This window comes from Neomonachus schauinslandi, chromosome X (genome assembly GCF_002201575.2).
Source record: "Neomonachus schauinslandi chromosome X, ASM220157v2, whole genome shotgun sequence".
In the NCBI taxonomy this organism is placed as follows: Eukaryota; Metazoa; Chordata; class Mammalia; order Carnivora; family Phocidae; genus Neomonachus; species Neomonachus schauinslandi.
Window position 1 is genome coordinate 115,734,199 of NC_058419.1, and position 27,886 is coordinate 115,762,084.

The window sequence follows — 27,886 nt, forward strand, 5'->3', positions numbered from 1 at the left end:
ATACTCTTTTCCAGAGTGGCTGCACCAGCTTGCATTCCCACCAACAGTGAAGGAGGGTTCCCCTTTCTCCGCATCCCGCCAACATCTGTCATTTCCTGACTTGTTAATTTTAGCCATTCTGACTAGTGTGAGGTGGTGTCTCATTGAGGTTTTGATTTGGATTTCTCTGATGCCGAGCGATGTTGAGCACTTTTTCATGTGTCTGTTGGCCATTTGGATGTCTTCTTTGGAAAAATGTCTGTTCATGTCTTCTGCCCATTTCTTAATTGGATCATTTGTTATTTGGGTGTTGAGTTTAATAAGTTCTTTATAGATTTTGGATACTAGCCCTTTATCTGATATATCATTTGCAAATATCTTCTCCCGTTCTGTCAGTTGTCTTTGGTTTTGTTGACTGTTTCCTTTGCTGTGCAAAAGCTTCTTATCTTGATGAAGACCCAATAGTTCATTTTTGCCCTTGCTTCCCTTGCCTTTGGCAATGTTTCTAGAAAGAAGTTGCTGCGGCTGAGGTCCAAGAGGTTGCTGCCTGTGTTCTCCTTTAGGATTTGGATGGACTCCTGTCTCACATTGAGGTCTTTCAACCATTTTGAGTCTATTTTTGTGTGTGGTGTAAGGAAATAGTCCAGTTTCATTCTTCTGCATGTGGCCGTCCAATTTTCCCAACACCATTTGTTGAAGAGACTGTTTTTTTTTCCATTGGACATTCTTTCCTGCTTTGTTGAAGATTAGTTGACCACAGAGGTGAGGGTCCATTTCTGGGCTCTCTATTCTGTTCCATTGATCTATGTGTCCGTTTTTGTGCCAGTACCATACTGTCTTGATGATGACAGCTTTGTAATAGAGCTTGAAGTCTGGAATTGTGATGCCACTGGCTTTGCTTTTCTTTTTCAACATTCTTCTGGCTATTCGGGGTCTTTTCTGGTTCCATACAAATTTTAGGATTATTTGTTCCATTTCTTTGAAAAAAGTGGATGGTATTTTGATAGGGATTGCATTAAATGTGTAGATTGCTCTAGGTAGCATTGACATCTTCACAATATTTGTTCTTCCAATTGATGAGCATGGAACATTTTCCCATTTCTTTGTGTCTTCCTCAATTTCTTTCATGAGTATTTTATAGTTTTCTGAGTACAGATCCTTTGCCTCTTTGGTTAGATTTATTCCTAGATATCTTATGGTTTGGGGTGCAATTGTAAATGGTATCAACTCCTTAATTTCTCTTTCTTCTCTCTTGTTGTTGGCGTACAGGAATGCCACTGATTTCTGTGCACTGATTTTATATCCTGCCACTTTACTGAATTCTTGTATGAGTTCTAGCAGTTTTGGGTTGGAGTCTTTGGGGTTTTCCACATAAAGTATCGTATCATCTGCAAAGAGTGAGAGTTTGACTTCTTTGCTGATTTGGATGCCTTTTATTTCTTTTTGTTGTCTGATTGCTGTGGCTAGGACTTCTAGTACTATGTTGAATAGCAGTGGTGATAGTGGATATCCCTGCTGTGTTCCTGACCTTAGGGGGAAAGCTCTCTCTCGGTTTTTCCCCATTGAGAATGATATTCACTGTGGGTTTTTCATAGATGGCTTTTATGATATTGAGGTATGTACCCTCTATCCCTATACTCTGAAGAGTTTTAATCAAGAAAGGATGCTGTACTTTGTCAAATGCTTTTTCTGCGTCTATTGAGAGGATCATATAGTTCTTGTTCTTTCTTTTGTTAATGTATTGTATCACATTGATTGATTTGCGGATGTTGAACCAACCTTGCAGCCCAGGGATAAATCCCACTTGGTCGTGGTGAATAATCCTTTTAATGTACTGTTGGATCCTATTGGCTAGTATTTTGGTGAGAATTTTTGCATCCATGTTCATCAGGGATATTGGTCTGTGATTCTCCTTTTTGATGAGGTCTTTGTCTGGTTTTGGGATCAAGGTAATGGTGGCCTCATAAAACGAGTTTGGAAGTTTTCCTTCCATTTCTATTTTTTGGAACAGTTTCAGAAGAATAGGTATTAATGCTTCTTTAAATGTTTGGTAGAATTCCCCTGGGAAGCCATCTGGCCCTGGGCTCTTGTTTGTTGGGAGATTTTTGATGACTGCTTCAATTTCCTTAGTGGTTATAGGTCTGTTCAGGTTTTCTATTTCTTCCTGGTTCAGTTTTGGTAGTTTCTACATCTCTAGGAATGCATCCACTTCTTCCAGATTATCTAGTTTGCTGGCATATAGTTGCTCATAATATGTTCTTATAATTGTTTGTATTTCTTTGGTGTTGGTTGGGATGTCTCCTCTTTCATTCACGATTTTATTGATTTGGGTCATTTCTCTTTTCTTTTTGATAAGTCTGGCCAGAGGTTTATCAATCTTGGTAGAACCAGCTCCTAGTTTCATTGATCTGTTCTACTGTTCTTTTGGTTTCTATTTCATTGAGTTCTGCTCTGATCTTTATTATTTCTCTTCTCCTGCTGGGTTTAGGCTTTATTTGCTGTTCTTTCTCCAGCTCCTTTAGGTGTGGGGTTAGGTTGTGTATTTGAGACCTTTCTTGTTTCTTGAGAAAGGCCTGTATTGCTATATACTTTCCTCTTAGGACTGCCTTTGCTTCATCCCAAAGATTTTGAACAGTTGTATTTTCTTTTTCATTTGTTTCCATGAATTTTTTTTAATTCTTCTTTAATTTCCTGGTTGACCCATTCATTCTTCAGTAGGATGCTCTTTAGCCTCCATGTATTTGAGTTCTTTCCGACTTTCCTCTTGTGATTGAGTTCTAGTTTCAAAGCATTGTGGTCCGAAAATATGCAGGGAATGATGCCAATCTTTTGGTACTGGTTGAGACCTGATTTGTGACCTAGGATGTGATCTATTCTGGAGAATGTTCCATGGGCACTAGAGAAGAATGTGTATTCTGTTGCTTTGGGATGGAATGTTCTGAACATATCTGTGAAGTCCATTGGTCCAGTGTGTCATTTAAAGTCTTTATTTCCTTGTTGATCTTTTGCTTAGATGATCTGTCCATTTCAGTGAGGGGGGTGTTAAAGTCCCCTACTATTATTGTATTGTTGTTGATGTGTTTCTTTGCTTTTGTTATTAATTGGATTATATAATTGGCTGCTCCCATGTTAGGGGCATAGATATTTACAATTGTTAGATCTTCTTGTTGGATAGACCCTTTAAGTAGGATATAGTGTCCTTCCTCATCTCTTATTATAGTCTTTGGTTTAAAATCTAATTTGTCTGATATAAGGATTGCCACCCCAGCTTTCTTTTGGTGCCCATTAGCATGGTAAATGGTTTTCCACCCCCTCACTTTCAATCTGGAGGCGTCCTTGGGTCTAAAATGAGTCTCTTGCAGACAGCATATCAATGGGTCTTGTTTTTTAATCCAATCTGATAGCCTGTGTCTTTTGATTGGGGCATTTAGCCCATTTACGTTCAGGGTAACTATTGAAAGATAGGAATTTAGTGCCATTGTATTGCCTGTAAGGTGATTGTTACTGTATATTGTCTGTGTTCCTTTCTTGTCTATGTTGCTTTTAGGCTATCTCTTTGCTTAGAGGACCCCTTTCAAGATTTCTTGTAGGGCTGGTTTTGTGTTTGCAAATTCCTTTAGTTTTTGTTTGTCCTGGAAACTTTTTATCTCTCCTTCTATTTTCAATGACAGCCTAGCTGGATATAGTATTCTTGGCTGCATATTTTTCTCATTTAGTGCTCTGAATATATCCTGCCAGTCCTTTCTGGCCTGCCAGGTCTCTGTGGATAGGTCTGTTGCCAATCTAATGTTTCTACCATTGTAGGTTACAGATCTCTTCTCCCAAGCTGCTTTCAGGATTTTCTCTTTGTCCCTGAGACTCATAAGTTTTACTATTAGATGTTGGGGTGTTGACCTATTTTTATTGATTTTGAGGGGGGTTCTTTGTGCCTTCTGGATTTTGATGCCTCTTTCCTTCCCCAAATTAGGGAAGTTCTCTGCTATAATTTGCTCCAATATACCTTCTGCCCCTCTCTCTCTTTCTTCTTCTTCTGGGATCCCAATTATTCTAATACTGTTTCATCTTGTGGTATCACTTCTCTCTTGAATTCTGCCCTCGTGATCCAGTAGTTGTTTATCTCTCTTTTTCTCAGCTTCTTTATTTTCCATCATTTGGTCTTCTATATCACTAATTCTCTCTTCTGCCTCATTTATCCTAGCAGTTAGAGCCTCCATTTTTTATTGTACCTCATGAATAGCCTTTTTGATTTCGACTTGGTGAGATTTTAGTTCTTTTATTTCTCCAGAAAGGGTTTCTGTAATAACTTCCATGCTTTTTTCAAGCCCAGCTAGTATCTTTAAAATTGTCATTCTGAACTCTAGTTCCAACATCTTACTAATTGTATTGCTTAGGTCCCTGGCAGTCCATACTGCCTCTTGTTCTTTTTTTTCAGTGATTTTTTCCATCTTGTCATTTTGTCCAGAGGCAAATAGATGAATGAGAGAACAAAATGCTAACATGGTAACAATGACCCCAGAGAAATATACACTAAACAAATCAGAAGAGACCTGAAACCGGGGGAAAAGAAAGGGAAAGAAAGAAAAAAGAAAAAAAAAAGAAAAAGAAAAAGATTGAAAAGAATATGCTCAAATATGATTAGGCTGGTGAATAGATCAGTGCCACACACTAGATTTGGCGCATATTTTGGTCTGTTAGAAGAAACTGCCTCCCAAAATTTTAAAGAAAGAAAAGCTTATATATGTACAAAAATAAGGGTAAATATGATGAAAGGATGGAATATGACTGTAAAGATGAAAATTATAAAAGACTTTATAAAAGGAATTGATAAGAAGTTGGTTGAAAAAAGAAAGAAGAGAAATTAAAAAAAAAAAGGGAGAGAATGTGATCAAGCAGGAGACTAGGACAAAGCCATACACTAGAGATTTAGGGTATATTTTGGTCTGTTAGAAGAAACTGTATCCCAAAATTTTAAAGAGAGAACAACTTATATATATATACCAAAAATAAGGTTAACTACTATGAAGGGATAGAATATGACTCTAAAAATGAAAAATAAAAAAAGATTTTTAAAAAAGGAATTGATAAGATGTTGGTTGAAAAAGGGAAAAAGAAAAATTAAAAAAAAAAGAAAAAGAAAAAAGGAAAATTAAAAAAAAATTAACTTTGAAAGACTAAAGAATCATGGTAAAAAAAAGCCATGAATTCTATGTGCAGTATTCCCCTAGCGCTGGAGTTCTGCCGTTCTCATTGATCGGTAAACTTGGTCTTGGCTGGCTGTTCTCGCTGATCTCCTGGGGGAGGAGCCTGTTGCCATGTTTCCCATTTGTCTTTGCTGGAGGCGGAATTGCCCCGCCCTTGCCAGTCTGGGCTAAGTCATCTGCTCAGGTTTGCTCTCGGGAGCTTTTGTTCCCTGCAAGCCTCCCTTACAGCTTTGGAGGACGAGAGTGAAAATGGCGGCCTCCCAATCTCCGCCCCGGAGGAGCTGAGAACTCGGGCCCTGCTCCTCAGTGAGCCCCCAGAGAAAAGCAGTCAGTCACTCCCATCTCCCCGGTCTCTGGCCGCACTCCGTGCTCACCCTGCCTGTGACCAAGCGTTTCTATCTCTGGCACCTGACCCCGTGTGGAGTCTCCAAACCCAGCAGATCCCTGTGGTGCACTCCTGTGCCACTCCTCCCGGGGGAGGAAGGGGAGTCTCCCCGGATCTGCCGCTTTTTGGGTCCCTGCTGGAGGAGCAGTGGCCTGAGTGTGTCACAGATCACGGTTTATGGCAACCCCGAGCTGAGAGCCCGCACCTCGGCTCCGTCTCTGCAGCCAGCTTCCCCACTCTGATCCCTGGGAGCTCTGCCACACTCAGGTACCCCCGGTCTTTCTGTGACCCCGAGGGTCCTGAGACCACACTGTCCTAGCGAAGGTTCCCTCCCCCACCGCCTATCTTCCCGAATACTGCCTCAGATTCACTTCTCCGCACATCCTACCTTCCAGAAAGTGGTCGCTTTTCTGTTTAGAGAGTTGTTGCTATTCTTTTCTTCGATCTCCTATTGAGTTCGTAGGTGTTCAGAATGGTTTGATCCCTATCTGGCTGAATTCCTGGGACCAGACGAAATTGAGGTCTCCTACTCCTCTGCCATCTTGCTCCTCCGCAGGAATCTGCATTTTAACAAGGACTCCAGGTGATTCTGATTCAGGTCGTCTGCAGATCCACTTTGAATACCATGTATCTAGGGTCCAGATTGTAACTGATATGAATGATAAAAATGTGAAAATTCAGATTAAATATTTTTGAGCCCAAATTAATGCTAAGCTAAAGACTATGGAGTTTACAAATTTGAATTGGACATGAATTCTTCCCTTAAAGACCTAAAAAAAAATTTTAAGAGATGGTCTTTATTGTTGGGCCTGCCTGGTTTGGAGAGTCTACAAAAAAGAAAAAGGGTAAAATATCCCTGGGGATATTATTTGCCATGTACATCTAGTTAATAAGATAAAACATATATTGGGCCAATCTAGAGCCTCAGCTACCCCATATGGTACCTTTGTGAGTTGTAAAAAGAGGCACCCACTCTGAGCAAATGAATTAGGAAAAGACACACCTAAAGACACATCTAGAAAAAGTTGCCCCTTCCTCCACACTAATGTAGGCTCAGGCCAGTGCCATAGCTCTGTGGTGTAGATTATAATGAGGGCCATAAATGATTCTCTCTTATCCATAGTCTTTGGTATCGCACTCCCACACTACTTCTGCACTGTCGTTAAGACTTAATTTGGCCAATGGGATATCAGTAAACATGATGCAAGCAGAGCCTCGAAAAAGGCTTATACTTTGGGATTTGTCCTCCTGCTGCTCTCAGTAACCTTTCTTACCATGCAAACAAGCCCAGGGTAGCCAGATGGATGATGGGAGTCTGTTGGGGAGGGGTGTCGGTCATCCCAGCCATCCCAGCTGAGGCCATCCTAAACCAGCCAGCTCCAGCCCACCTAGCAGCTGACTATAGATGAAAAAGCTAGCTAGCCAAGCTCAGTCAAACTTAGAAGAACCATCCAACTGAGCCCAATCCAAAGACCCAACCTATAATAACCATGAGCAGAAAAAAAAAAAAATGGTTATTGTTTTAAGCCACTAAGGTTTGAGGTCTGTGGGTATGTAATGAAGGCTAATGAGGCACTTAGTAAGCTCCGATTGGAGTTCAGTCCTTACTCAAGTCCCCCAAGCCCAGAAATCTGTGGAGGGCACAAGCTGCACCATTACGGCAGCCTGAGGTGTAAAGTAACTCAGGCCAGGTTAAGCTATAGAGGCTGCAGGGCAACCACCAGTAAATCTCAGCCTTGTAGAGTGGCTGGATTTGATTGGCCATACATGAGAGACTGCAATGACTTGAGAAGAGCCTAGTGAGTTGGGAAATTGGATGGTTTAATGATAAGATCATACTCAGTCAACACATAGTGGATTGTACAGCTCACAACAATTCCTGATTGACTGTCGTAATTATGGTAGTCATTGTCCACACATGGCCTCTTAGCCGAAGGATTGCTTTGGGCCATTTTTTAATATTTTTTTGATTATGTTATGTAAGAAAGGCATACATATTGAGAAGATACAATTATTTCTATATTTCGTTACCAATCTGGATCTTGTGCAAAACCATTCTTAAAATGTGTTCCTACATAACAGAGCAGTGGGAAACAGCCAGTCAAGCTCCAGTAACAAATTCCCCCCACTGTCTACTTCTTATCATGCCATCAAACGTAAAGGGAAGAAATTGGAATCTCTCTTCCATATTTTCTTCAATTCGAAAAGTTTTCCCTTTCCTTTTAGATTCTGAAACAGTTTCCTTTCATGATATCAACCAATACCTATATCGATCACAGAAAAAGGAAAATCATATGCCTTCATAGTCCCCTGTGTGCAGAAATGAAGTCCAAGCAGGCTGGTTTCTCATTCTGAAGAGGGAGTGGACAGCTGTTGAATGAAAGATGAATTGGGTGCATTGATGATGACAAGACACAGAGATGCTCATGATACAAGGGCAGTACCTATTGGGGAAGGGGGGAAACCTGGAACAACACTGAGAGCAATTAACAACGCTGGTGTTCTTTAATGAGCCCCATGGATAGGCCAGAGCTGGGATGCCGAACCACTGGGATTACGTGCAACAGTTCATGTGTATGAATGTATGTGCTTTTATCTGTGGAGAGGGTTCACCAGCTTCATCAGATTCCTAAAGGTATCTTTACCCTCGCTACCTTCCCCAAAAAACTAAGAACTGCTGCAGTGATGGAAACTTAATTTGTAAACATCTCAATTCATTAGAGGATGACTTGATTTTCTTTTTCCTTTTTTCTTTCCTTGAGAGCTTTATTGAGGTATAATTGATATACAAAACAAATATGCATGTTTACTGTATACAATTCGGTAAGTTCCGACATGTGCATATAGCTGTGATCCTATCACCACAGTCAAGCTAATGGACATATCCATCACCTCTGAAAGTTTCCTTGTCTTTTGTGTGGGGGTGGTAAGAACCCTTAACATGAGATCTACCGTCTTCAGAAATTTTTAAGTGCACAATACCATGTTGACTCTAGGCACCATGTTGTACAAGAGATCTCTAGCACTTATTCATCTTGCACAACTGAAGCTTTATATGTATTGAACAACAACTCATGAGGAGCTCTTGTTCAATTGTTTTTCTTTTTAAACCAGACCCTGATTGTCCTTTACACAGAAGTACTTTGCACTCCATATGTAAGGTGGATCTTTCCTTTCCCTTGATTTTATAATGAAATTAAATGTGTATGTTCCCATGGGGAAGGAAAAAAATCTTCCAGTTGTTAATTTGGAATCTCTTGGCAAGAAAAGGGTCAGGCAGGGAGGAGTAATTCTCTCCACCAATCTCCGTACCAGTTTCCCTACAGCATTTTTGAAAGTTTTCCTGTGGTCCTTTCATCTATTAGAACTTTTTTTTTTCTGACTCTAGGACACACCTGATGCTCTTTGCCTCTCTCCACGGTCCAAAGGAATTGTTCTGGGTCCTGAGCATCGTTTGTGATCCCCTGGTTCACTTCAGCTGCTGGAGCTCTACTCTCTGCCTTCTTGTATGTGAGTACTTAGCAGAACTGAGATACTCAGTATATTAGCCTTCCCTTCATATCCCCTAACAAACAAACAATGCACCTGGTCTAAAGGTCCTCAAATTTGAGGTGTGATGGCACAGAGAATGAATCAGTCCCTTCCTTCATGGGAATCTCTGTGAGTTCAGAACAATGCCGGCTTGTCTCATTTAACCAAATGCACCTAGCAGCCATCCATAAAAGAGATGCTATGAAGGATTAGCAATGGTTTCTTTATCCTGCCATCCCTGGTATTCTGGGAAAGGATCTGGAAGCAGGGGATGATGAAGGTCTTCATAAATATCTTTCAGCAACAGACTGGCCAGCCAGGGATCCTCGGTAGGGGGTGGGAAGTGTTGTTCAGCCATCAGCAAACTTGATTGCAGAGCTGAAAGGTGATTCGGGAACATAGGTGACCTCTTTAAACAGGGAAGCTGATTTGTTCATCCATTCTGGAGAAACATCAGATTAAGGTGACGTAGGACCTGTCCATTCTTGAGGGAGGTAGAGAGAAGAGGGATTTATTTATTGGCTTCCACTGGGTCTCATTTTAAATGCAGCAAAACCACATTACACAAAAAAATGGAATACAGGATAAAGAAGAAAAAAGAACCCTCGCTTCTACCCCTGATCTACCTTTCTCACACAATCAAAATTAAGATGTAGCTGTGTTTTAACCATGCAATATGATCTACTTTTTCATTGTGTGTGTATAAAACCCAGTTATCTCAACTCTTGTTTGTTCTCAGGTGATCCCATTCCGGGGATATCTATAGTAGTTTGTGATTCTCCCACAGAATTTCAAATTCGCTGGAAACACATGGGAAAAACATCTTCCAGCCAATCAAACGGGGCTATGGAGTAAGGCTGACCAGATTACCTTACTTATTAGCTGAGCAACTTCGACCATGGCTTACCATCTACACGTATCAGGTTTTCTCCTTATAAAATGAAGACAGTAATGATCACTAGCTAAGTGCATTGTTGAAGAGTTAAGTAAGTCAGTCTTTTTTCTTTTTTTTTAAGATTTTATTTATTTATTTGACAGAGAGAGACACAGCAAGAGAGGGAACACAAGCAGGGGGAGAGGGAGAGGGAGAAGCAGGCTCCCCGCGGAGCAGGGAGCCCGATGTGGGACTCGATCCCAGGCCCATGGGATCATGACCTGAGCCGAAGGCAGACGCTTAATGACTGAGCCACCCAGGCACCCTAGTAAGTCAGTCTTTTAAAACACATAGCAGAGAACCTGGCACACATTAAGTATTCGGTAAATGTTGGCTCTTGGTATTAGAAATAATCTACCCCGGCATTTGTCGGTTTATGTTTACCATGTATTGTTTACATCCCCCGAGCCAGGAGCATAGAGCCTCTCAGTCAGAGAGAAGAAGGAAGATTGTAATAACACTGTGATCTGTGGTTGTCATGGCTAGTTCTTAAATGAGAATAGAGTTCATGTATTATGCTCTCAGCCGTATGTTTGTTCAAGATACCATGTCGGTTGAAGGTGTCCTTGTGAGCCTACTCAGCGCTACTGTGGTTTTCTATCACCATCAATCAGGGAAACACATGTTAATTAAGTGCTTTACTGTTTTTGCACATGATTTATTAGGTCTCTTTTCATTAATGTGCTTGATCAAAAAGAAAAGTAATTAAGTGGGAAACAGTGGCGGCAATACATACTCGCCATCAATTATTAAAAATAAAAGTTCTTACAATGAGAGCCTGATCATTCATCCTTAAGCCATCTGGGGTTCTCAGCACATGGCAAACCATCTGAACTATTACTATCTCTAATTCTTAGATTCACTGTTATTTTTTTAAGAGTACTAAGGGAAAATAGATTTTGATATTTACAATCAAAGTACCCGCTGCTGGCAGAGGAAGACTGGCATTATACAATCTTCTCGTTATCCCTTAACCATAGAAAGTCAATAAAACTCCTCTCCAGGCAAAAAACCTGTGATTTGTCCCTTAAATATCATTAATGTGACTTTGTAAGTGAGGTTTCTCCGAAAATACTGACTGCACAATTTTAAGGGCGAAAAACACATTTTAAGGGGGGAAAAATCACCATTATCTCTTTCTTGAAAAACTTGTTTTTCTAATGCAAGGATTCATAACAAGTTGGAAGGCCACCCAGAGGTCATTTTGTGTATCCCTCATTTTTTCTAGGCAGGGTTAGAAACAAAACCTAGAATTCATTCTAGCCTTTTCAGTAAAAGCACCCAATGTGAAAACAATTATTCAGGTATTATGATTAATCCTGCTATTCTGATGAATCTATAAAATGAAGGTGATCATCTCTTACCCTCAGAGATATTTAAGGTGCTATGGGTTCTCAATGTCTTCAAGCCAGTGAATTTTAATTCTTGGAGTCAATTTAAAGACACTTAGACAGTCATCATAAATTATGTTTGTAATAGGATAGGGTATAAATATACAAATAAATTAGATGCCACTGTTGGGGAATACTCAGATATAAGAAGAATTCAGCCTTAGAATAATTTAATAAGAATAATATATCTGACTATAAAGATGAAGCTAATTTTCTTCTTTGTAGTTTATTACTGTCTTTCATTTTAGAATATTTTTAAGCTTCAATATTCCATCTGGTATCAGAAGAATTTTATATTTGAAGGTCCTTATAAAAAATTGGGCCATATGCAAACTAGAACAGGAGACCTGCTAAATGGGAAATTAAAAATTTGACTTAATGATAAAAATAATAGTTAATTTGGGGCACCTGGGTGGCTCATTTGGTTAAATATCTGGCTCTTGATTTTGGCTGAGGTCATGATCTCAGGGTCTTGGGATCGAGCCCCACATAGGGCTCCGAGTTCAGAGGAGAGTCCGCTTGGTATTCTCTCTTCCTCTCCCTCTGCATCTCCCCACACACGCATGCTCTCTCTCTCTAAAATAAATAAATAAATAAATCTTTTTAAAAAATAATAGTTAATTTAAGAAATAATTTGAATTCTAGAAGGATCTCCATGAAAATATTAACAGTTGTGACTCTCTTAATAATTGTAAATTTTGTGCTCTTTTTTATTTTTCAAATCAAATTCTACAATACAAGTGCATCGACTTTGAAATTAGATCAAGAGGTTATTTTGAAAAACAGATTTTATCAAGTTAAAACAGCAACAAATTGAAAATAGTATTAACTTCATTTTTTTTTAGTTTAAGTTTTTTATATAGGTAGATTTCTGGATATTCCTGATTTAACTTTGGTATGTGGATGATATTGCGCTAAAAGTAAATAGGCTTAAAAAGCATCTACATTTCCCAGAGTAAGTTCCGTGGAGCATTAATCTTTTGAGACGGTCCTTGCAAAAAGTGTTCCACAATGAAGTAAGTTTGGGAAATACTGCTCTCCATATTCAGAGGCTCCATATAAAGAACTCAAGAGGCTTGCCTCTAATGAAAGATATTTAGGTGTATATAACCCAATGTCTGCCTACCTCATTCGACCATGGACAGCAGTTTTCCAGATAACTCCAATTAACATTTTGTGACACTTTGGAAAATGCTATTCTAGATTAATCCTCTCAAGAAGGAAACTTATTCAGAGAGCTGTTGCCCAAGGTCCAACAGCTAGTTCATAGCGGCATCGGCGCTGGAATTCAGATACTCTGACTCCCTGCCTAGAGCTCATTTTTATTATACCCAAGTGTTCCATACCTTTACTAAAGGATGAAGAGGTTCTCATTTCTTCTCCCAGAGTCCATCCACCAGTCCTCTCCTCACCTCAAGGAAGCAGAGCAGGGAAGATTCCTTCTGACATTTTCTTCCAAGATTAAAGTCCGCCTAACACTGTGTTACACCCTCATGCCTTAGAACATTTGGATGATGATAAACAGACTTGAATAGTTCATCAACTGACCCACTTAAGAAGGAAAATTCTGCCTCACCGTTTGCTATTCCCATACCTGCTAATTTGAAATGCTCCTTTCCCCTACAATAACCCTGAAGTAAAGGGGTTTTGTTTTGGGTTTTTTTTTTTTTTTTTTAAAATTTTGGTCTTTAAACACTAATGCCTCTTGATGGCCATTTATGTCACACTTCAGGAGTTTTTTCTCATTACCTGAGGTATCATGAGGGAGTGAAAATCTCTATCCATCTGGGAACTGAAATGGAATACCTGTTCAGAACAGTGACTGCTTATATCCACGAGTCCTATTGTTTTTATTAGGCACATCTTCAGTGCCTCAACACACACGCCCCTCTCATCACCACACGTCTAATTCGAAGGTTCTTGCCTAGTGGTACCTTAGTAGTTGTTCACTTACTGTCTGAAAATCCAGGCCTTCTCTTAGTTCCTTCATCGCCTGGTTACTTTCTCTTTGTCCTTTATTTCTCCTTCTTTTTTTTTTTATATTCTAAAACATTTAAAAAATAGCACCTCTGTGTGACAATATGGCTCTACTCCTCATACTGTGGTCTGTGGACTAGCAGCTTGGCCATCACTTTGGGAGTTGTTTAAAAATGCAGGGGCGCCTGGGTGGCTCAGTCGTTAAGTGTCTGCCTTCGGCTCAGGTCATGGTCCCGGGGTCCTGGGATCGAGCCCCGCATGGGGCTTCCTGCTCCCCGGAGAGCCTGCTTCTCGCTCTCCCTCTGCCTGCTGCTCTGCCTATCTGTGCTCTCTATCTCTCTGTCAAATAAATAAATAAAATCTTTTAAAAAATGCAGAATCTTAGGCCCCGCCCAGATCTCCTGAGTCATACTCTGCATTGTAACATTATCCTCATGGGATTGTGCGCACTTCATTGTTATTTTTTTTAGATTTTATTTATTTGAGAGAGAGAGAACATGCACATGCCTGTGCGAGAGCAGGGGTGGGGGAGGGGAGAGGGAGAAGCAGACCCCCCCCCCATCCATCCCCGCTGAGCAGGGAGCCCGAGGCAGGGCTCCATCCCAGCGCCCTGAGATCTTGACCCGAGCGGGAGGCTCCGGGATTGTGCGCATTGAACCGACTGAGCCATCCAGGCACCCCGGGTTGTGCGCTCTTTAAAGTTAAAAAAAAAAACACTGGACTGAGGTATGTTACAAAGGAAGGATTTAATTGGTGAGGCAGAAGCTGGGAAGAATTCTATTTATTTGCCTGCTCCTTCTGAGCTTGAGCATTCTTTTTTTGTTCTGACACAAACACCAAAGCCAATATAGTTGGTGTGTGAGCTTTTAATGTTGTGAACTAGAAACAAACCTGGAAAGCTTCTGAGCTATTTGAAAGGGAACATCAGAATATAGCCCACGTGACTATTTTAGTCAATTGTACTTTGTTACAAAGTAAGCTAACAGGCAGCCTTCTTTCGCTGTAGGAACTGACAACTGCAGCTGGGCAGCACAGCTCTGTATCCATCAGAGCTCGGCGGGGAGGGGAGCCGTGGAGGTGGATGGAATAAATGCAACCGTCTCATTTCCGCGTGTAGAACCGTCCTGGGTGAGGCATTAGCATGCACAGCAGAGATGTAATCAGCCCCTGGCTTTCTTCTATCCTGGCACTTCCACTCTCTCATTTCCCTGCAGCTATCTTCTTGGGACTCGTGGGGAAACGGGAATCAAGTCTTTAACGCTTCCTCGATTTAAACAAAACAAAACAAAACAAGAGTGTGATTTTCCTCAAGATGCTAAGAGGTGGTGCGTGTGACTGTATACTAATCTTATTTGATAAGGCCGTGATCGATTTCTTTTTTCATGCATTTTGAAGTGCTGTATCTTAGCAGTAGCTTTCTCTAAGGAGCTTTCCACAAGCAGCTCCTTACACTGTGAAAAAAAAGAATCCCTGTGAGGTAAAGGGATCAATATTTATTATGCTCAATCTGAGAGCAGATGGAGACAATGCATGGAGAGAGCTAAACATGGTGAGTTGAATTTCAGACTACTAACTCAGCTCTATACCCTATGTAGTGGTATCCCCAGGCTCCATTTTTAGAATTAAGGAAAACTAACTTCTTAGTTTCATTAGGTTTACTATTAGGTAGTCCTAACCATCCTCTCAGTTTAAAATAAGTAAGTAGATGGGTGCCAAGAAGCCATGAAGGTGCATTTTAGTCAATGCAAATTTCAAGGGTAATGAATACCTAAGTTTCCAGGCTGTTGGTTCGATACATGTTGATGACCCTGTTATTTGGCTGTTAATTATTTGTTAATTAACTTTTGATTTGCTCATCTGTGGTCAATGGACATCCATATGCCCTCAAGTCTGCATCTAGTGCGGGGATTCTGGTTTTTCCTTCTGAGGGATTATGCCTTAGTTAACCAAAGGTCGCAATCCAGGATTAAACACCTGAAATCAAACAGGCAAGCAAATTTGAGGCAGAAATTAGGTGTAGGTTGCCTGGCATGGAGTAAAATCTAGAATATAAAGACTGGAATAAAACAATAAGCACTGATATATTTTTTCAAGGGCAAGCCCTTGGGCCCATTTATATTTGAATCTGAAACCTAACAGTACGCATCCAACCAAGATGTTCAGGGATCTGTTAGGGCTGAACAAAATTATGGTAAGGTAAAAGGGAGAATGTGACGCTCCTTCCATAGAGCATATTTTTACTTTATCTGGGGCCTCCAAAGTCTTAATCTAAAGAAGTGATTGATTGGTGGGATTCCTCGTGATTGTGATCAAGAAGTAGTAAAGTATTGGGGACATAGAGGCTTTTGGTTCCCTTCGATACACGTCATCCAGGCAACTGATAATTCTGACTATGTTTAAAGCAAGCCTTATTGAAAGTAGAGGATCCTTGAGAGACTGAGACCTAATTTTTCCCATACCTCGGATAGGATATCAGTCTCCCTAAATCCAGATTTTTTTTTGGTACAATAGCTGGTATAGTGAGGTATTTTCAAAATTATGCTTTGCTGAAGGCATTCAAAATCATGCAACAGAATTACAGTTATATGGCAACTGTTTTAAAAATATACATGATTGGGACATTTTTCAAAGAAAGTAAAAATTATTAAATATGACCCAAATAGAGTTAAAAAGACTGAGTAGACCATAAAAGAAATTTTTTTAAATTGTCAAAATTCTCCCTTCCCCCACAAAAGCCATTATGACCATATAGTTCTATGGAGTAGCACTACAGTATCTTTAAGGAAAAGATAATATGTATTTTATTTAAACTATTCCAAAGCTAAGGAAAAGATAAAAATCCCAACTCGTTTCTGAGAGACTAAGCTAACTCTGATATGCCATTCAGATAAGAAAACTATTGGCCAATCTCATTTATGAATATACTGCAAATATTAGCAAATTGAATATTAAATGGATTTTAAAAGAATAATATACCACACGTAAGAAATAAAAGGATAATTCAACATCAGGAAACAATTTACGTAATTAAAGAGGAAAAAGCCATATGACATCTTAATAGGTTTATGTGCTAAAATTAAACAGAAATTCATGATAAAATTATTAGTAAGTGGTGACAAGAAGTGTGTCTTTAACTTGAGCAAGCATATTTTTCAAGGACCAAGGGCAAACTTCTGACTAAACAGTAAAATAGAGACATTTTCATTAAAAACAGAATCAGGACAAGGATTCCTACCATCAAACGATTTTTCAACATCTTCCTGGGCAATAAGAAACACTCATTCAGTTATCAAAACCAGTAGTGAAAACAGACATCACTTTTAGTCAAGCAAGTGGATTATTGAGAGTTAAGTATTCTAATTTTATCCTCAAAAAATTTTGCCAGATAATTTCTTAAATTACCGTACTGCTCATTAACTAAACAAGTTCTCTTTCACCTTTTATAGGCATACAATATCATTGTCCTATGTGATTTTCCAGATATTTCTCTAAAATCATGCTGACAATCTGGTTCTGTCTTGTCCTGAGATGTCGACTATGATTGTCTTCTATTTGTCAAATAAATCAAACAGAAGAGAGTTGAAAGACCTAACCTCACCCTCTCCTATGGATTTCTACCTTCCATAGTTTCAGAAATAGCCATATCCTTCATTTTACAAAGCAGGTTTTATGTCTTTGATCCATCACTCTGAATTCTCATTAGTACTAGAGGTACGATAGTGGCTCTGATTTAGAAGCGAAGCTACTAGAATCACTGCAACATGGAACTGGTTTGGCAAATCACTGTTCATCCTTTACAGAAGGAATAAAGACATATTCTTAGCAGTGACAAGTTAACAGAAGAACAAACACGTTAGACTCAACATTTACATGGGTAATACCTATGGAGTTCTAATTAGAAACATATTAATTAAGAATGTTGAATAAATAAAACTTGGGATGAAAGAGCTATTTTGAAAACTTTGGTTTTCTTTAAATGTCACTCATTTATAATCTCTGATGAGCTTATGTTTTAAATTCTTCCTCTTAGTTCTGTGAATCATGGTATATTGGAGGTGAGTTGCATCTTGCTAAAGGATTCCCTTATTTCAAGTGCTGTATTTGTACTGATGGCAACAGGCTATGTTTCTTAGCCTAGGGAAGCATGTGTAGTTAGGAGGGACAGAGGCATTTGCAAACGAAAATGGTTAGGTGCATGGGAATCACTATGATTTTCATATCTAGTGACACTGAGAAATTATCAGTAAGGGTGAATAGATTGTTTTACCTTGAAGCCTCATACTTAATTTGAGGGTAGAAGACAAAAATCACAATAGACTTGAGCACAAAAAAGAAAAGTTATAATCTATGGAACTATTGTGCAAAACAAACCATTAATGTTCTCCAAGTATGCGGATCTGAGTTAGCTCTTTTTTAACTTTTTATTTTGAGATAATTATAGATTCAAATGTACGTGTAGGAAATAATACAGAGATATTCTAGGTACATTTTACTCGATTTCACTCAATAATAACATCTTGCAAAACTGTAGTACAATATCACAACCAGGATGTTGATATTGATACAGTCCACCCAGCTTGTTTAAATTTTCCTAGTTTTACTTGTCTGTGTTGTGTGTGTGTGTGTGTGTGTGTGTGTGTGTGTGTGTGTGTGTGTGACGAAGAGAGTTCATCACGTAGATGGGTTTGTCTCTCCACCACTGCAGCCAAGATCCTGAACAGTTCCAATGTTAAGAACCCTCTGTATTGCCTTTAAAGATTTTATTTATTTGAGAGAGGGGGAGAGAGAGAGAGAGAGCACAAGCAGGGGGAGTGGCAAAGGGAGAGGGAGAAGCAGAATTCCCGCTGAATGGAGCCCAAGGCGGGGCTCGATCCCAGGACCCTGAGATCATGACCTGAGCCTAAGGCAGACGCTTAACTGACTGAGCCACCCAGGCGCCCCTGTATTGCCTTTTCAAAAGCACACCTACCCCCTACCCACTCCCCCACTCCCCTGTCCTTAACCCCTGTCGACCACTAATCTGTTCTCCATTTCTATAATTTCTTCTTGTCAAGAATGTTATGTAAATGGAATCATAGAGTATGTAACCTTTTAGGGTTTGCTTTTTCCACTGAGCATTATTCTCAGGAGATTCATCCAAGTTGTGGCATGTATCAGTAGTCTATTCCTTTTGCTGCTGAGTAATATTCTGTGCTACGGATGTAGCATGGTTTGTTTACCATTCACTCATTGGAGGACATCTGTGTTGTTTCCAGTTTGGGGTTATTATGAATCGAGCTGCTTTGAATATTTGTGCACTAGTTTTGGGGGGAACATAAATTTCCATTTCTCTTGATTAAAGGCCCAAGAGTGCAATTGCTGGGTCGTGTGGTGATTGCGGGTTTGGTTTTATGAGAAACTACTAAACTGGTTTCCTGAGCGGCTACCCCCCTTCAGATTTCCACCGGCAGTGCACACGTGATTCTGTTTGGTTTCTCCACATCCTTGCCAATCCTTGGCGTGTCACTGTATTTTATTTTAGCCAGTGTCATAGGTGTTGAGTGTGCTTTTCATCAGGGCTCCTCAACCTCAGCACTACTGACAATTTGGATTGGAGAATTCTTTGTGTTGGTGGGGAGAGCTGTCTTATGCATTGTAGGATGTTTAGCCACATCCCTGGCCTCTACCTACCAGATGCCAGTAGCATCTCCCACTCCACTGTGACAACCAAAAATGTCTTTAGATACTGCTAAATGTCTCCTTGGAGACAAAATCTTCCCTTTTTGAGAATCACTGTAATCCATCATGGCACTCTAAGTCTGAGTAAAACAAGATCAGTAATGCTTGTGTATCTCCTCTGGGTTCTTTCCCCCCTTTATTTTGGAAATTAAGAGCTTTTCTTCACCACCACTCTCCTCTCTTTCCAACGGAACCCCTCAACTCATCCCCCAGACCCATAGACTTATAACCCCGTGATGATGGCTTACTGGACTAAGACCAGAGTGAAATTGCTTCCATATGATCTTCACTATTTAGGCTTGCCCAGGCTATTAACTCTCAAATTGTCTCCATTAGCTACAAATGTGCCTGCTCAAACTTGTTTATAAGGCGCTAATCCCATGAAGGAGAAAATTCAGAATATTTACGAAATGAGGAGAGAAAAGTCTGGACAAAAGGAGGCTGAGGCAGATCAGAATAAATCCAGGCTAAAACAGATAATGCTACAAGTTGGGAAAAGCTATAATTCCAATGGCTGTATCTGCAGTTTTACCTCTAAGCACACAACTCTGCGCATCACTTCAGGTATATGTCAAAACACTAATTCCCCCATTTGTCAGTCTATCAAAATGCTTCTCATCCTCCAAAGCTCAGATCAAGCCCTATCTCTTCTGTAACACCTTCTCCAATCCTCCCAGCTGGAACAAAATAATCTTTCCTCTGGATTCTGCCCACATTTATCTCCACCTTGATCATTACTAGGACTCATATCATTCTGACCATGCTTTGATTTTGTGTGCGTCTGTCTTCATAGCAAGATGGCTAACTTCCTGAATTTTATTTAGCAGGGACTTAAAGACCAGAGCAAGAGTGCCTGTACAGGAATATAATAGGGTGCATAGAAGGAAGAAGGGCAGAAGATGGAGATGCAGCTGGCAGCTGAGAGGCAATGCAAGAAAGGGTGATTTCCAAGTCACAATTTTTAGGGGGCTCTAGGGCTAATCCCACCTCAGAATTTGGATCCAAGTTATCTCTGGGACTGGCGGAGGGTGGGGGGAACATATTTACTATAAAGTAGGAGCAGAGGATCTTCTGGGTCAATAGCTGTCGATCTGAATCACCTGTAAAGCTTCTTAAAACACATATTGTTGGGCCCCACCCTTAGAAATGTTGATTTGGCATCAGGGGTAGAGCCTGAGAATATGCATCTTTAACAGGTTCCCAGATGCTGCTGATGCTGGTGGTCCAGCACCATACTTTGAGAATCACTGTTCTAGCCGGCTGTGTTGATAGCATGGGCTTACCTCAAGGTTCCAACACAGCCTGTGGAGGTCAGTCCAGCTGCATTACAGTGGAGAGCTGTTGGGGGAAGGGCTTGTGTAGGGGGACCAAACTGGGCAGCACCTCCTCTTTCATGAGACAAGTCTAAAATCTCCCCGTGAACATGGGATCTGGACCTCTTTTAATGACTTTAACTAGACAAACATTTAATGAGACATTCATCTTTGTATCTCTGAAGTGCTTTGCCTAGTGTAGGTGGAGGACACTCAATAAATTCTCATTAAATTTAAAAAATGACTGGATGAACTTAATATCCTTGCAGTCCTTGGGTGGTCCTTACATAGAGTAGCTGTCCAATAAAAGTCTGTTGGTCTTGTTGCTGCTGCTAATGATGCCATAACATCATTCTTAACCTGATACTGAACAAGGTGTTGCCTATGGAGGACAGAGGATGAGGAAATAGTGGAATGAATAGTCAGTTTTGAGGAGATAAAGATCTATAAAACTAATCCGGGCTGCAGATATTGCCCAGGAGCTATTTAACTAGTGGAATCTTGATAGAGATGCATAGGTAGATAGATAAGTAGATAGATAGATAGATAGATAGATAGATAGATAGATAGATAGATAGATAGATAGATAGATAGATAGATAGAGATGGATGAACAGATGGGTAGGTATAAAGATATAACCACTCCCGCTCATGGGTTCTGTGGCAGGCAAACTTGTAAGATGGCCCCAAGGATTCCCCACTTCCTGGTATTCATGCCCATGTATAACTCACTCCCTTTGAGTGTGGCCTGGACCACTTAAGCAAGTTGTTCTAAAAACTGAATACAGCAAAAGTGATGGGATATTACTTCCCCAGTTAGAAGTAACAAGACTTCCAAATCACTGTGACTTCCTTCTCTCTTGCCCTCTTTCTCTTGCCTTTTCATGTGCTTACTATAATGAAGTCAGATGTAATATTTGGAGATGCCCTGTGGAGAGGCCAATTGGCAAGAAATTGAGGGAGGCCTCTGACCAACAGACAATGAGGAACTGAAGCCATCAATCCAACATGGATCCAACAACCTCATGAGTGAGCTAGGAAGCAAATCCTTCTAAATTAAGCCTTGAGGTGACAGTGGCCTTTTGAGAGACCCTGGGACAGTGGACCCAGTTAAACCATATGTGAATTCCTGACCCACAGAAACTGTGAGATAATAAATACATACTGTTTCAAGGCACTAAATGTTGAGGTAATTTGTTATGCAACAATAGATAATGAATACAGATTCTTTTCTAAAAATGACAAATAATTAACATCTTCTGCATAGCATCAAAGAATGTGTGTGTGTGTGTGTGTGTGTGTATTTCTATGGGGCGGGGGGAGAAACTGAGATCAGGCAGGGTTCCAAAGAGATTTTTGATTCCCCCTAATGGGCATAGTCTTAGTTCCCATCATACAAGAGTTGTTGCCAATCTGATCCCCTAAGTAAACACCAAAAGTTTTGGGATTAATTAGGATTATGATTATTATCATTATTTTTAAACTTCCCAGTTCTAATTGGGCTATCCCACTCACCTTATTCACAACTAATTGAAAAAACTATGATATTTGTAATAATAGTTAGTCTTATTCTTTCTGACTCAGATTTCTAGCTCTACTCATACCTTCTTGCAGACTTAGGTGAGACTCAAGAAGAATATGGCTATACCCCATCCATGGCTGGAGTCTCAAGTACTACAACCATACATAAACTCTTTTACAAGACAACATTCATTCACTCATTCACTCAATTTTTAACAGATGTTTACTGACTGCCTACTCTGAGCAATGCATTGTGCTAGAACAATAATGAGAAGATGGCCATGACCAGAATGTGTTCATATCCCCTTTCAGATTTATAGTAAGCATTATATGTACCCCCGCAGTGATTGTTTTAGCAGTGTCTATGTAGCACGTATTGTGAGAACATTACCATGTGTGAAATACACTCAGTAAAAAAAAGCTGATTCTCAGAAATAGACAAGAAGTTTGCCCATTGGCATGTACTTCAACCAGCCTTGAAAAATGAAACACTGACAATGGTATGTGGTTGGAAAGCTATGGCTGACATGGCACCTGACTTGACATTTGAAACTTCAGCTGGCTATTTCCCAAAGGGCACAATGAGGGCTTAAAGGGTGGTTTTAGGGGCCTCTCTGTAAAGATGAAACCCAACAAGGCAGACACCAGTGTGTGTGTGACATGGATTCAGCTCTGCTTGCCTAGTCAGCGGGTAGCACAACCACGGCTCTTTACATCCCATGTCCCTCAGGGTTTCTAGAGATCATAGGAAGTGAACAAAGGACAGAATAAGCTCAGGAGGCACACTGCTCATAAATGAAAAGCAATATAGAAGTATTAAAGTAAATCGAGAAAAGGCAGTTTGGTAATGTATACGAAAAGACTTAATTTATATTTTGCATATCTTTTGATCTAGCAAATCTATTTCTAGGAATTTATCCCGAGGGGGGGAAATCACAGGGCTTTGAAAAATCTATGGCTATATAGGTATTTGCTAAAATTATGTTCATGAGGGAAGAAATTGGAAACAGCCTCAATACACACCAAGCGGGGACTGAGTAAATTAATTATTATATAATCACATAATGGAGTATAATCCAGTCATTAAAATAATATTGTGGAACAACAATTAAGAATTAAGGAAATATTAATGTTCATTATATATTATAAAGTGAAAAGTAAGTTAAGAAACAACATGTACAATTTTTTTTTTAAAGATTTTATTTATTTATTTGAGAGAGAGAGAATGAGAGACAGAAAGCATGAGAGGGAGGAGGGTCAGAGGGAGAAGCAGACTCCCTGCCGAGCAGGGAGCCCGATGCGGGACTCGATCCCGGGACTCCAGGATCATGACCTGAGCCGAAGGCAGTCGCTTAACCAACTGAGCCACCCAGGTGCCCAACATGTACAATTTTTTATGTTTTTGTTTAAAAAATGTGTGTATGTACAGTGCGTACACGTGTGTATATATAGAGAGAAATATTAATAGTGGTTCTGTCTAGAAATAATAATATTATTTTTATATAACTATATGGTCTATGTTTTCCATATGAGTATATATTGTTGAAATTAGGGATAATTTAAATTTTATTAGTTTTATTTAACTACTGTCTATGTTTTCTATAATGACCATATGCTGTAGAGAAAACATTAAATTCTTATTTTAAAAAGGGATCAGTTAGCTGAAAATGTACATTAAAGGGATTCTTAAACCAAATCTTGAGGTTTTAGGTAGACAAAAAGGGAATGTATGTAACTAAGCATCTCCAGTTCTGCCTTTGGCCCAGCAGATTAGCCATCACTTTAAGACAATAGAAAGTTAAAGGGCTTCAAATGTCACTGTCTGGTAACAATCCTAGGTCCTGCTGTCTTCTGGCACTGGACTTTCCTTTTGCCAATGAATGAATCAGAAGTCTTTGGGCTAGGGGAGAGGAAGGAAATGGCCTTTCAAGGAGGAAGGAGAGAAGATGGGCCCTTACATAAGGACAAACAAATGCCACTTGGGGAAGGCACATATGTGTGAGTGCTACTTAGACAGGTAGGTCCTCAAAGGCAGTTAAAACATAAACATATTCTCTGTTCAGAGGCAGAGTTTTTCCTTTTTTTAATTAGTTTCAATAGGCAATCTCAAAGAAACCAAAGTTGTAGAAGATGTTAATATAATAGGTATACAAACATTTAGTTTTTTCCCAAGATCAAGCAAAACCTGAGATTTTACTAGGCAACTGATTTTTATTTTAAAACAAAATAATACTTCACATTTAAGTCATTTTCTCCTCTGAAAGTTTTTCCATTTGTTTTATCTGAATAAAAAAGGGAGCTTTCCAACCAGAGTTCAGTTGAGGCATACATAAAATATCTATATAGACCAAAAATGTAATTTAACAAATGCTCTGATTCAATTATGTTGCTTCTTTGTTTTTTTAAAAAAGATTTATTTATTTATTTTAGAGAGAGCATGAGCGAACGGGGGGGGGGGGGGGGGGGAGGGGGCAGGAGGAGAGGGAGACAAGCAGACTCCCCACTGAGTGCGGGGCCTGATGCAGGACTAGATCCCAGAACCCTGAGATCATGACCTGAGCAAAGGGTCCGCCACCTAACTGACTGAGCCAACCAGTCACCCCTGTTTATTCTTTCTAAAAGACACAAAACACATCCTAAGAATATATATACTCACCAGATGTACACAGAAACCATTGATTCATTTACTCATTTAACGTGAATTTACTTATCACCCACTGTTAAGCAGCCAGGATATAAGAATAAAGACCAATCCTGCCCTATGTGAACCCACAGCAAGAGAACAGGTGGGGCAGCTGAGAGAGAAGACATGTTAAAGTAAGACAGACAAGGAAATACTATTTTTAACACAATGTATTAAGTGCTTTAATAGATTAATGCACAGTGTGAATGCTATGGGAGACCAAGGGACCTTTTATTTTATTTTTTATTATGTTCATTTAGCCACTGTATAATACATAATTAGTCCTTGATGCAGTGTTCAACAATTCATTAGTTAAGTATAATACCCAGTGCTCATCACAGCACCTGCCCTACTCAATACCCATCACCCTGTTACCCCCTCCCCCACCTTCCTCCCCTCTAAAACCCCCAGATTGTTTCTCGGGGTCCATAGTCTCTCACGGTTCATCTCCCTCTCTGATTTCTCCTCCTTTGTATTTCCCTCCCTTCCCCTATGGTCCTATGTGCTATTGCTTATGTTCCACATATGAGTGAAACCATATGATAATTGTCTTTCTTTGTTTGACTTACTTCATTTAACATAATCCCCTCCAGTTCCATCCATGTTGATGTAAATGGTGGGTATTCATCGTTTCTGATGGCCGAATAATATTCCACTGTGTATATGTACCACATCTTCTTTATCCATTCATCTGTTGAAGGGCGTCTGGGCTCCTTCCACAGTTTGGCTATTGTGGACACTGCTGCTATGAACATTGGGGTGCATGTACCCCTTCTTTTCACTACATCTGTATCTTTGGGGTAAATACCCAGTTGTGCAATTGCTAGGTCATAGGGTAGCTCTATTCTTAACATCTTGAGGAAACTCCATACTGTTTTCCAAAGTGGCTGTACCAACTTGCATTCCCACCAACAGTGTAAGAGGGTTCCCTTTTCTCCACATCCTTGCCAACATTTATTTTTTCCTGTTTTGTTAATTTTTGCCATTCTAACTGGTGTAAGGTGGTATCTCATTGTGGTTTTGATTTATATTTCCCTGATGGCTAATGATATTGAGCATTTTTTTCATGTTTTTGTTAGCCATTTGTATGTCTTTTTTGGAGAAATGTCTGTTCATCTCTTCTGCCCATTTTTTGACTGGATTATTAGTTTTTTGAGTGTTGAGTTTGAGAAGTTCTTTATAGACTTTGGATATCAGCCCTTTATCTGTAATGTCATTTACAAATATCTTCTCCCATTCCGTGGGCTGCCTCCTAGTTTTGTTGACTGTTTCCTTTGCTGTGCAAAAGCTTTTTATCTTGATGAAGTCCCAAAAGTTCATTTTTGCTTTTGTTTCACTTGCCTTTGGAGACGTGTCTTGAAAGAAGTTACTGTAGCCGATGTTGAAGAGGTAACTGCCTATGTTCTCCTCTAGGATTTTAATGGATTCCTGTCTCACATTGAGGTCTTTCATCCATTTTGAGTTTATCTTTTTTTTCAGTATCATAAAAACCATCTATGAAAAACCCACAGCGAATATCAGTATCAATGGGAAAAAGCTGAGAGCTTTTCCCTTAAGATCAAGAACACGACAGGGATGCCCACTCTCACCACTATTGTTCAGCATAGTACTAGAAGTCCTAGCCTCAGCAATCAGAAAACAAAAAGAAATAAAAGGCATCCAAATTGGCAAAGAATAAGTCAAACTCTCCCTCTTCGCAGATGACATGATACTTTATGTGGAAAACCCAAAAGACTCCACCCCCAAATTACTAGAACTCATACAGCAGTCCAGCAATGTGGCAGGATACAAAATCAATGCACAGAAATCAGTTGTTTTTCTATACACTAACAATGTAACTGTAGAAAGAGAAAATAAGGAATCAATTCCATTCACAATAGTAACAAAAACCATAAGATACCTAGGAATAAACCTAACTAAAGAGGTAAAAGATCTATACTCTAGAAACTACAGAACACTTATGAAAGAAATTGAGGAAGACACAAAAAGATGGAAAAATATTCCATGCTCATGGATTGGAAGAATAAACATTGTTAAAATGTCTATCCTCCCCAGAGCTATTTACACTTTCAGTGCCATCCCTATTAAAATACCATTGGCATTTTTCAAAGAGCTGAAACAAAAAATCCTAAAATTTCTATGGAACCAGTAAAGACCCCAAATTGCCAAGGGAAGGATGGAAAAGAAAAATAAAGCTGGGGGCAGCACGTTGCCTGACTTCAAGCTATATTACAAAGCTGTGATCACCCAGACAGCATGGTATTGGCACCAAAACAGACACATAGACCAATGGAACAGAATAGAGAGCCCAGAAATGGACCCTCAACTCTATGGTCATATAATCTTCGACAAAGCAGGAAAAAATATGCAATGGAAAAAAGACAGTCTCTTCAATAAATGGTGCTGGGAAAATTGGACAGCTATATACAGAAGAATGAAACTGGACCATTCCCTTACACCATATGCAAAGATAAACTCAAGGGACCTTTTAAAAATACCCAACAGAGGAAGACTTCCAGAAGTGGAAAGACTTTTGTTGGATCTTGAAAAGATGGGAACTTATCCCAGTAGATGAATGGGGCATACATGTAAGGGCAGAGAGATGTGACAAAGCAAGGATCACCAACTAGGGTGGGAAGTTGAAGACAATATAGTAGTAAAGATTGGCAGAAGTCAATGATATTAAGATATAGGCTCAGCTGCTCGAACAATTACACCAAAATACCAGTGGCTTAAACAAAATGGACATTCATTTTTCTCCTTGTAACACTCCAATCATAAATCATGCAGGGTGATAAGACAGATCTACAGGGTGGGGTGCCCAAGCCCTTTCATAGTGTTGCTCTGTAATCTCCAAACCCTGGCCTCCATCTCATGATCTGAGTGGCCACTCCAACTCCCACCATCATGTCTATATTCCAGGAGCAGGAGTGTGGAAGGCATGCTCCTTTCCTTCAAAGCAAATAAGCCAGGTATTTCACTCATCACTTCTGCTCACATCATTTTGGCCAGTACCTAGTAATATGACTGCAAGAGAGCCTGGGAATGCAGTCTTTATCTGGTCGGTCATATGCAAAGCAACAACTCAAGGGCATGACTGACTAAAGTTCAAAGGGAAGAATGGATACTGGGGACCATTAGTGGTTTCAGACACAATTACCCAATTGGTAGGTGGGTTGGATTGTGGGATCTGACTGGAAAGCAAGAGGAATGGCATTACCATATTTATATTTTTGAAAAATTACTTACATTAA

General features: G+C 39.8%; 1 long non-coding RNA gene across 3 annotated transcripts in view; it reads left to right on the plus strand.

The window, feature by feature from the left end:
- Window positions 1-27,886, plus strand: part of LOC110573792 — a 106,395-nt gene that overhangs the window by 16,850 nt on the left and 61,659 nt on the right. For all 3 annotated transcript variants that reach the window (XR_002479928.1, XR_002479927.1, XR_002479929.1), the window contains one exon: window positions 8,954-9,075. This is a non-coding gene — a long non-coding RNA (uncharacterized LOC110573792). The remainder of the gene's footprint in view (window positions 1-8,953; window positions 9,076-27,886) is intronic.